At 37.8% G+C, this 10,752-nt stretch overlaps 1 protein-coding gene across 2 annotated transcripts in view; it reads left to right on the top strand.

The window, feature by feature from the left end:
* The first annotated feature begins 3,604 nt into the window (after window positions 1-3,604).
* Window positions 3,605-10,752, top strand: part of ADGRL2 (adhesion G protein-coupled receptor L2) — a 476,523-nt gene continuing 469,375 nt past the window's right edge. For both annotated transcript variants that reach the window (XM_054036673.1, XM_054036671.1), the window contains exon 1: window positions 3,605-3,921. The gene's annotated coding sequence lies outside the window, so the exon portion shown is untranslated. The remainder of the gene's footprint in view (window positions 3,922-10,752) is intronic.

Here is a 10,752-nt window from a genome sequence, read left to right as displayed (position 1 = left end):
GGTGGCAGCTTTTTAGCCATCCCTGATGACTGGTCATATTATGCCTGTATTGCAGGGTTTTAATTCTGCTACCTCTTTTTGTTAATGAAATACATGTTGCTTGATTGAATTAAGTTCACTCCACATGTATCGCCTGTCTACCTCTCACAGGTCTTTCATTATACTAGACTGTCCTGTATGTCTGATTTAAGTTTCCCTCTTATTTTAGAAAGAGTTACCTGCCTTTTTGTTACTGGATTTGTGTGATTTGGACAGTGCAGCAAAATGATAAAAGTCTGTTACCAAAGATCCTATCTTGGTGTCCTTTGATATGTTCTGTTTTATTCATGTGGGTTTTCTCCCATGACTAAGTATGGTACAAAAATATCTTCTGCTGCTTCTTTATGCTGGGTTTGAAGGGCTGAATTACCAATAACTAGAAGTTATATTGGTCATGGGCAAACCTCAAACTGGGCAAAACTCAAGACTAATCTTTTGGATGCCATTTTGGATATTTTTGTTTCAATTTCATCTGGAAACTTGATACATATGAAAATTTTGGAAAGATTCGGGGCTTTTATTGTATTTGAATGATTGATGTGCACGTTGTGGGGGCAGGTATTAAACTATTAACAAATATATGCATAACTATCTTTTGCACAGCAGTGAGAAAATACAACCCAGTTTGCTTTTGTGGCTCTTTGATAGGAGTGCGTGGCACCTGCCCTCTAAACTCACTTTCTCTCATAAGTTTGGCAACTTTGTGTTGATTTTGTGGCCAGTTGTTCTGGTACATTTGCCTTTTTCCTTACTCTAACCGGATTTGTTCTTTTTTTGTTGTTTCTCCCTAGTCAACAGAGAATTGTTAATGTGTTTGCTCAATTGCAGAGCAAGGATGTGCAAATGGATTTGATTAAAATATCATTTTCATCTTTGGCCCTCTCCTCTAAGTGAATGAAATTCAGACCTCTTATAAGGTTAACAGATATTCTAGTAATTGTTTCGCTGGTTCCGCCAACTCTCCCCACAGCCTTCACTTTGTTCTCCCCCACAGTGATCGCTAGCAGGTGTACGTAGTTTGCCAAAAGGGAATCTCAGTCTCAACTTCTTCAACCTCCCACCCCTACACTACCAAATGAGATTATAATTTTTCTGGTCTTCCTACAATTTCTCCTAATCCTTCATGTGCTCTGATTCCTCCCAGGCTCCCTTCCTCCTTTCTGAAGTCCCCTTATCTTTGATGGTCTTCAGAGGGTCCATGTGTAGGGTGACAAAGCTGCTGCTACATCCATATCTGTCACACCGTAGGATTCCCTAGCCCAGAATTCACTGCAAGCTAGGAACAGGGAGAATGCAAAATGTATCTGAAAGCAGCGCAGTCTAAGGGATAACACACAGAACAGTCTAAGGCACTGTTAGACCTATTGAATATGATGACATTCTTTAAAGATTGAGAAGGATTGATTGGGGACCATGGAGAGTAAAAGAAGCCAAAGGAGACTTAAGAAGTGGTCACTGAGGTTAAGGAAGTTTAATATGAGTAGCTTGGGCCAAATTAATCTCTTCAAGATACTGGTATAAAGTGGAGTTACACAGCATTTACACCACTTCTGGGAGCAGATTTTGGCTCATGGTGCTTTTCAAGGCCCTCTAGCTGTAGGAGCCACACTACTCGTAACCCTTCACAGGGAATAGTGTGTAAAAATATGGATTTGTCATGGAAGGTTGTGAAGAGAGACGGGTACTCATTCACTTACTAGGAGGTCAGAGAAAGGGTAAGTGGGAGGAGCAAGTGAATTTTGGAGGCAAAGGAGCAGTTGAGTGCCACTCACTCCATCCCCCTCTTCCTCCATTGCTTGCTCTCTCCCACCCTCACTCACTCACTCATTTTCACCAGGCTGGGGAAGGTCAATTGAAAACTGGACACCTGGCAACCCATTATGGGTTTGAGATAAACACGGAAGGAAAGATGGAAGAGAAAAATGGGAAGGATGTATGAAACCTCAAGCAGTTTGGATACATTTCTAATAAACATTCAGAGCTAAATCCTCAACTGGTGTAAATGGGCACAACTCAAGGATCTAGCCCCCCAAATGAAATCATCTGAATCTCCAATTTTTTTGGAGAGAGCCAAGTGCATTCTTAAGAGTTAGCGGTTGTATATGGGGCATAGGCAGTTACTAATAACTGTGTCACATAGCTTTTATTAGAGAATCTAGATATATTCCCCACTACTTTGTCCAGCATCTGTGTGATCATTTATCTGCAGTGAGTTTTACTGTAAATGTGATTACTTCCAAGAAGCAATTTTTCATGGCAGGGGTAAGCTTAGTACTTACAATATTTATTGTTTAGCTAGATGCATCATCTAAGAATCCAGGTTTCAAGCAAATATCTCCATCATGCAAAGTGAACCCCCTAGGCAGGTCCCCACTGATTTCAACTGGGCTCCAAGCAAGGGGTAAACTCCTGAGCCTGCATGGACTCTGCTTGACTTCATTGAGACTGTACATGGGAACAGGATCTGTTTAGCTTGGGTCTCTTTGCAGAATCAGGGCTACAAAGGGGAGACATGAGGCAGAGGGATTTAAAGTTTCATGTGTGACCCTCAACTGTTTTGCAATTTGGCTTTGGTTTGTACAAGCACCAAAAGTTCAGATTTTTATTTGAAGTTCATTTGAATTATCTGAATCTCCTGAGATTGCAGCTTTGGGCTTGAAATCTCATAAAAATAAACTCTCTCAAAGCTTTCTGTTACCTCCCATTTCCGAATAGCTATTATCTCTGCATTTAATGACTTTTGGTCCAACTGGTACCCAACAGCTATATTTAGAGGTTCAAAAAATTGTAAACTGGGAAATTGTAAGATGAGAAAAAAATTATCTAAATGCCTTTGAACCAGAAAAAAAGTTTAGTTCAGGTTCATCTTAATTTTGATGAAGGCTCAAGAGGGTTCCTCATACTTCCCTAATCAGCATATTTCATTTAAATCAAATTGGAAAAATTTGACAGGTAATGCTTGTGTTATTCATGGTAATAAGGGAGAAGTGGCTGGATGCAGATTGTTAGAAGGTTTTCACTGGTCTCTTTGTCTTGATACATTTCAGTAATCTCAAAAATGTTGGCTTACACACCCAGAGCAATGGTATTTTTGTCAAAGACAACTATATATCAACATTTTGAATGCCATCTTCTATCCATGTCTTTAAAGTTATCTGCATACTCAATAAGTGTATTTTTAAGGCATATGTAGAAATCTGTCTTAATTTGTACAAACTACTCAGTTTGAAATGTTTCTGTGTTTAAAATTACGTGGGGAGTTTTACCTGCCTCATTCTTTTACCTGCCTGAATACAAATCATTTGAAGCTTACAGTATAAAATCCTGACTTTATGATGACAGAATAATTAAGTGTTTATAAAAATCTGATCAAATGGAACATCAGAAGTTCGGAGGGGGTGAGGGGGGAATTCTGTTATTAACCAGTGCTTAATGACAGCATTTCTTATCTTACAATTGTGACATGAAGAGGGAGCTGTAGCTCTTCTGAGACACAGTTCTGCCAGAACCAGCATATCCAGCCAAGCTTCCCGATTTCTTGTCTTCTTTTTCTCTCTCTCCCCTTCTCTCTCTTGTTCTCGCTCTCATTCACTTACTCTCCAATTTTTTTGCCACCGTGCCAGATAAATTTAAATGTATCTGTTCAAGTGGAGATAATCCATGCAAATCAGAGGCACTGGCTCCCAGTGCTTGATTCACAAAGAGAACTCAGCTTCAGGAGGTCACTCGTTCACAGCTGCTCCTCCCATAATATTTTTTCCCTCATTGCAGAACTGCTGCATGTATACAGTGACTGAAAGGACTCAATTTACTGCAACTGCAGCCCGGTTTTACTGACAACTTTCTTTAAAGGGGGACTTACCGTCCATCTGTCTTGTAAAGGTAGGAGCCTGATTCTTCTAAAGACATGTAATACCGTCACTGTTTGCTCATTATTAGGTGTCACTATAATGATTCATGTTGTTGTCATCAGTAGGTCCTAATATGATGCCAGGTGCCTGATGCTTGTGTTACTTATCTGTATAGGTGCAGTTGTTTAAGTGACTGTTATTCTAATGTTTATTTAGCCAGCTATTTATCCTTTTTACAATGACAAGTAAGATTTTAACATAGAGGCTCTCTAGTCTACAAATGCAACCTTCAATTAAGCTTTTTTCTTTTTCCTTTTAAAAAATGTTTTCCGGTGTCTGTTTAAGTTAATGCAGTGCAGTAGTCATCAAGTGAAAAGTCAATATTGTCAGGGGTTTCTGGCCTTGAACCTTGTTAGGGTGTTATCTTTGGAGCAGAACTAACTGTTGAAATGTTTTAAACATAAATAAAAAGGTCACCTTTTACTTTGCACTGTTGTATACAAGGAAACTGCAGGCCTTGTTGCAAATGGGCCTGTCAAATAAATGTAGACCACAAGATAAACATATTGTTAATAGAATTGCCAGTAGTAGTAGAAGTAATTAAATGTAACCATTATAGTTATTTGTGTTAATATCTATTTTTTGAAATGTTGAAAATAATTTTTTTTTTTTTTAAAGAAAGTTAACTGGATCAAAACCAGTTTGGCACATAATTCCTATAGACTGCAGGGGGAGGGGGAATTTGAGCGCTATTTACTGAGTAAAGTTCTGACTCAAAGTGTGTATAACAAGAAATATGAAACTAGCACGTTTGAAAGCACACTGATTGTATGAAGGCAGACAGTAAGTCTGGCATCACTTCATGAACATTTCTTTGGATTTGCTGGCAGAGTTTAGAGTTACATCTGAAATGTGCCTTTGACAGGACAATTTTAGATATATTCAAATACAATAAAATAATAGTTTTGAAGAGCAGCACAGTGCAGAAGTTACAACATTAGAATTCTTCTTCCTTAAATTTGTCCTGCAATAAAAGTTCCTGTTTGTCACCTAAAACAGCTGCAATTTGTAAATTATAATAATTAGTTTTGTATATATTATTCATATAGAACCATTATATAACTAACTTAGGAGTTGATAAAAACAACTGTAATTTTAAAACTTTGAAACAATATAGAGGTAAGAGGGAAATTTTGTAAAGCAGAATGGACAGAAAGAGGGGAAAGAAAAAAGTTTAAAACCAACAAAAACCTTCCCTAGTACCTTGAATAATACTGATGGTATAAATCTTCAGTTTTAACATTGAGGACTTTTAGTTAGCAGTGTTCAGGTAAATGTATTTACTTATCCACATTAAGTATCCCAGTTCCTAGAATGTCTATCTTTTCTCTTTGATATACAGTCTGCTTTTGAAAAAAATGCATTCTGATTTTGTAGTACAGTACAAACGAAAGGAGCCTTGTCATTGTCAGTATAAAGAAGACATCTAAACAAGTATTACTGTGCAGAGGGCAATCTTTCTTCCTCTGGCATTTGTTAGGTTACTCTACATAGATTTTAGCAGATAACTATCTTCTGCTTCTTGGCACTTTAGTGTTCCTATTGGTATGCAGGCTAGTCTGCTAGGATGGCAACTGACAAAAGAAATATGTTTTATAGGAGTGTGTAATAAAAGCCTTTCACAGTGATGTAACAGAAATCTGACCTTTCTTTCTTATCCAGTAATTATAATTGTTGTTAACTATTTTAAGTGCCAGGGGTTGTTTTTTTAAGTAAATTAAAGTTACCTAGGAAGAACCAGTATGTGTTTTTGAACAATGCCTTCACAAATTACAAATTTTAGAATAATTTCCATATAGAAAGAGAGTGAGAAATTTCTCCATTCTGCTTGCTGCACACACAGCAATTTTGATTTAGAGAAGGAGGAAAAAGTCCAGTGCAAATTCATTCTTCTTGCCTACTCCAGGAGCAAGAGCGTTTATAGAACATTTTTGGGGTATTACAAAAAAAATAAAATGGGAGTAGGGAATTTTAGATAGGAAAAGTGAACTTCAGGAAAGACCTTAGGGATCTTTTTTAATGGAAATTCTGGCCAGTATAAAGTTGGGAAATAAAGGAGATCCCTATGGAATTTGATAATCAGAGAGATGAGATTAGATAAGTCACTACTGGAAATATGAAAAGGGGGCTAAAGGACCTTTAGCAGGAAAAGCTTTTTGTAAGTGAATAAAAAAATGTTGTAGCAAACAGCTATTTTTGGCTTCCTTTTCCCCATCAACCAAATGGCCAATGTTTTACAGGTATGGAAGTGTTCCTTAGTGAGTCACCACCATCATTTCACTGAGTAATTTCAAAATGATTGGTATGATTCTCCTCTTACGTACACCAGGTTTACACCTTGAATTCATTGATACACTGAAATAAATGAAAGGAAAACGAGGCCCTGTATTTTATATGAGCCTCTGAATTTATTTGCTAGCTTCTCAGGAAACTCTCCAAAGATCTAACCCATATGGTAAGCTGCAAGTTAGTTCATAGTCTTCTAAATAAAATTATTAGGGTCCTTTACACCTGGTTTCTGTTTTCCACTGACAATGGTTTCTTCCTCTTTATCTGTGAACTTGCCCTGGCTATGGTAACTCACTGAAACAACTCTTCAAGATAAGTTACCTTTTACTCCACTTCAGTGTGCCTTGCAAGAGAATCTATAGGATGTGGTAAACCTTGTAGCTGTATATAATGCAGTGTACTTGCTCCCATCAGGCTCTTTTCTGCAGGTTTTACAGAGGACAGTTAAAAAGATAAATTATCATCTTAAAAGGATGCTATAGAGATGGTTAATAAGTTCCATCTAACTTGTTCAGTGTTCAATGAGGCCCAAGTCGCTTTCAGTTTTAACCAAGTCTAGTTGCTGTACTGTGAGTTACAAATAGAGAGAGAGAGAGAGAGATGGGGAGAGAGTCTTTTAGCAATGGAGGGAACATATGATAGATCATGTCAGAAAATGTACAGCAATATAGGTTATTAGGAAAGAAAACCTATGTGGCGACAAGTTTATCAAGCAAAGAGATGTCATTGGTGACTTGCTACGGCAGCAGAAAACGAATATGTGTTCCCCAGGGTGTCTCATCAATTTACGTATTTGATTATATCATGCTCTTATTTTGCAATACCTGTCATTGCCTTGTACTCCAGAATACATTGCTGAAGTATCATGCTGGAAAATTTAGGCCTTTTATCTGAATGAATGCTGAAAATGATTGCTATTGCAGAAAAAGCATACTTATACCTCAAGAGGTTAAGAGCTGAATCAGGTCTGTAATTGACTGTCTTGTCTACTGACCGCCTTTGAAGGTCTTCTCCATTTTTAAAAAAAAATTCCTAAAGAACAAGATTGACATCCCTTTGCATTTTGGAATTTTTCAGCAGGTGTAAAGTGCTTGGTAATGACTGAAATTAACCTGAGGCTTTATCTGTCTTTCTTTCCTTGAAACTTCATTGAAGTTTTAGTAATAGTTAAAATTTTTATGCAAACAACTGTTCTCATCAGAACACAGCATTCTAATGTCATATGCCTTTCTTTGTAATCTCCAGAGGTGTGTGAAGGTGGGCCCTTTTTTTCCCCTACATGTCTCTGTTTTGAAATGTCCTCAGTTGAAATGAACCAATAGAGGGTTCAGATAAAGGAAAATAAATGGAATGGAAATGCATCTTTAAATGGTTAGCCTGTGAAACTTTGAACATGGTTATCTGACGTTGCGTCAAAGAGTGTTATCTCTAAAGAAGAAACGAGCAAGAGCAGGTCCGTACAGAAAAGCAATTGTTGCTTTACTTCTGTCTGTTTATTTGAGTTAGCTTGAACTGTCTCCCACTTTCTTTTCCTCCCACTGTGCAAAGATTAAGTATTACAAAAGCAGCCAGTCGGAATCTGATTCAAAAGCTATGCTCATTTGACCTTTGGACACAAAATATCTAACGTAAACAACAATCAAACAGCCTTAACACATAATCAAGTGCAAGAAATATGCAGAACATGGGTGAATAGCAATTCAACATTTTTAGAGTAGGGTAAAAAGAACAAATGAGACCACTTTGTTAGATCAGCTTTTTCTTTCCTTGATCCTCGTTGAAGTATCAGACTCTGTGGATTTGCCCCGCATACAGTACCCAGTACATGAGGCTAAAGCCACACAGCCAAATGCTTCACTGATTTACACCAGTGGGATTGAAACGGGTCTAAATCAGCTAAGAGACTGTATTTTAAAAGAATAGTTTATTTTTTTTTCATTCTTGAGAAATGTGAGTGTTAAACAAATGTATAGTTAGCACATAATTATGAATTCATTTAAATTCTGTATGATACTGCCAAGGATTTTGCAAGAAGATTGCATTTGTCACATATCCATTTAATTTCCATCACTCTGTTAATGTTGCAACATTAAAAAATCTCTTAGATAGTTTCAGAAATATGCGTTGGTGTGAATCAATTCTCAAAACTGGACCCTTCAGTAACCAGCTGTTATTAGCCTGGCAGCAAAGAGAAGAAGTTGAAAAAACTGTTCAAGGATAGAAAAAACAGAATGTACCCAGTTTTCAGGTTCTGTTTGTGGAGAAATTCACTACTCTCAATATTGTATGTGGTGTTATAGCCATGCCGGTTCCAGGATATTAGACAGACAAGGTAGGTGAGGTAATATCTTTTATTTGCTGATGAGACAGACAAGCTTGCTCTCATTCTCTCTCTGTCTTGCAAGCCTGTCTGTCTCACCAACAGAAGTTGGTCCAATAAAAGATATTACCTCACCTACCTTGTCTCTCTACTACCCTAAATAAACTAATAGACCCAAAACTTGGACATTTGACTCACCTTTTTACAGAGCCTGTGGCTCAGAAGCTGTATGCTTTAGCTAGGGGGACTACAACCAAAGGAGTAAATGCTTGCTAAAGGGAATACAACCACTAAGTAACCTATGCAATTTCTGTTCCCTGACCTTTGCACTATGCTGTGTTCTGTGAGTCAGTGGAGTCAGTAATAACAATGTAATGTTAACTATGACACTGTGACTGCAATAAAAAATATAGGAGAGAAAGAAAGAAAGAAAAATTTCAGAATTAGACCTAATGTTCCTGGAATTATTTTATGCTCAATGTCCTTCTTTTGAGGCAAGGTAACATCCTCAAAGGATTTTGAGCATTCCTAGAAGAAGGAAGAATGTGAGATCATTTTTATTAAAACTTTCTTGTCCTCACAGAGCCCATTCTTGGTTCCTGCTGAAAAAGCTAGTTGAGTAAACAAGCTGTTTGTGAGGAAGGTTCCACAGATGTCAGATGTGTGAGTGGAATCATTCCTCATTTCCCTCATGCTACAGGACTGCTCTGCAGCCAGTTTTTCAACCACTGGGTTTCAGTAGCTTCTGCACTGTCCCCCAAGGGGTTTGCACAGCCTGGCTGTGTTAGTCCCAGATCAACCAGTTATTAACCTACATCTTTCTGGCCTTTCTCTGCCTTTCTGTATCCTGTCCCAAAACTCTCTACACTGTAGCACACAGATGGTTCAATATCTCTGCACAAGCTTCTAATATCTTGCCCCTACCCATGCATAGCATAACCACATTGGTTTCATCGCCTAAGCAGGACTCAAGGAATTATAGGACCAGTCAGGAACACACATTCTTTGTACTTCAGGACAAATCCTACAATCCTTACTTTTTTTTAACTGAAAGAACATTTCAGGAATTGGCCCTTAGGAATTAAGACCAACATTTACAAACATGATCACTGATCAGGGATGCCTCCTTTCATTTGAGTACTTGTGGCACCTTAGAGACTAACAAATTTATTAGAGCATAAATTTGTTAGTCTCTAAGGTGCCACAAGTACTCCTGTTCTTCTTTTTGCGGATACAGACTAACACGGCTGCTACTCTGAATCCTTTCATTTGGGAGCTCATTTTGAGAACAGATTAACAGAACTGCTGAGTACTCACAACGCATGTGCTCAATACCTCAGAAAATCAGCCCCATGGTACTTCACTCAAGTTGGGCTCCCGAGATCCATGGCCAGCTTTAAAAATTTGACTATAAATGTCTAAATCAGAAATATATCACAAACTTGTGATGTCACTGTTAGGTGCCTAGTTCCTATTGTGGGTAAGGCAGGGGACTAGACACAGACAGACACACAGACACACAGAGGATACCATTGAGATAGAATCATGGGAAAGTGAAAGGCATTACCCCGATACTGGTTACATGTATAGTACACATTTAACAGTTCTGCACATTTGGTTTTAATATCTTTTGAAATTATGCTAATAGATTCTGAAGGACTAAACCTGGCATTGATTTTCTTGGGATTTACTCTTTGTTGTTTAGTGTATATGTTCTCCCCAACATTTCTCTCTCCCTTCCCAGTCCCCATTCACTCCCCAAAAGATCCAGCTTATGTCTTACATAAAATCTGTTTAATTTCCAATGAAAGATTATAGTAAGTGTGCTTTTAATGTAATGATGTCAGTCGTGGATGATAACATGTATTAGGCAGTGCAAACTGCTGATTATCTGTCAGGATAAATCTGTTTATTTCAGAAATAGTAGTCTGACAACCCCCTCTTGTTAATCGTGAAAGTACATGCTAATGCCAGGTACTGTTTGGTAGGATTCTGTCAGAAGAATGTGTTCACTAGACTTGTGCTTTGACATTCTTTACTCATAGTTTTGCAAATTTTCTGTATATTCTTTTAAAAAAAATGGATTCCAATGTTTGAGCAGAGCAGCTGATGTACAATTTCATTTCAGAGCTCATCATAGGAAAGAATGACTTGTGAAAAGACAGAGTGGATTATAGGCTTATGCTGCAGTTC

This window comes from Malaclemys terrapin, chromosome 8, assembly GCF_027887155.1.
Source record: "Malaclemys terrapin pileata isolate rMalTer1 chromosome 8, rMalTer1.hap1, whole genome shotgun sequence".
NCBI classification, from domain to species: domain Eukaryota; kingdom Metazoa; phylum Chordata; order Testudines; family Emydidae; genus Malaclemys; species Malaclemys terrapin.
This window is presented reverse-complemented; position numbering and strand designations above follow the sequence as displayed.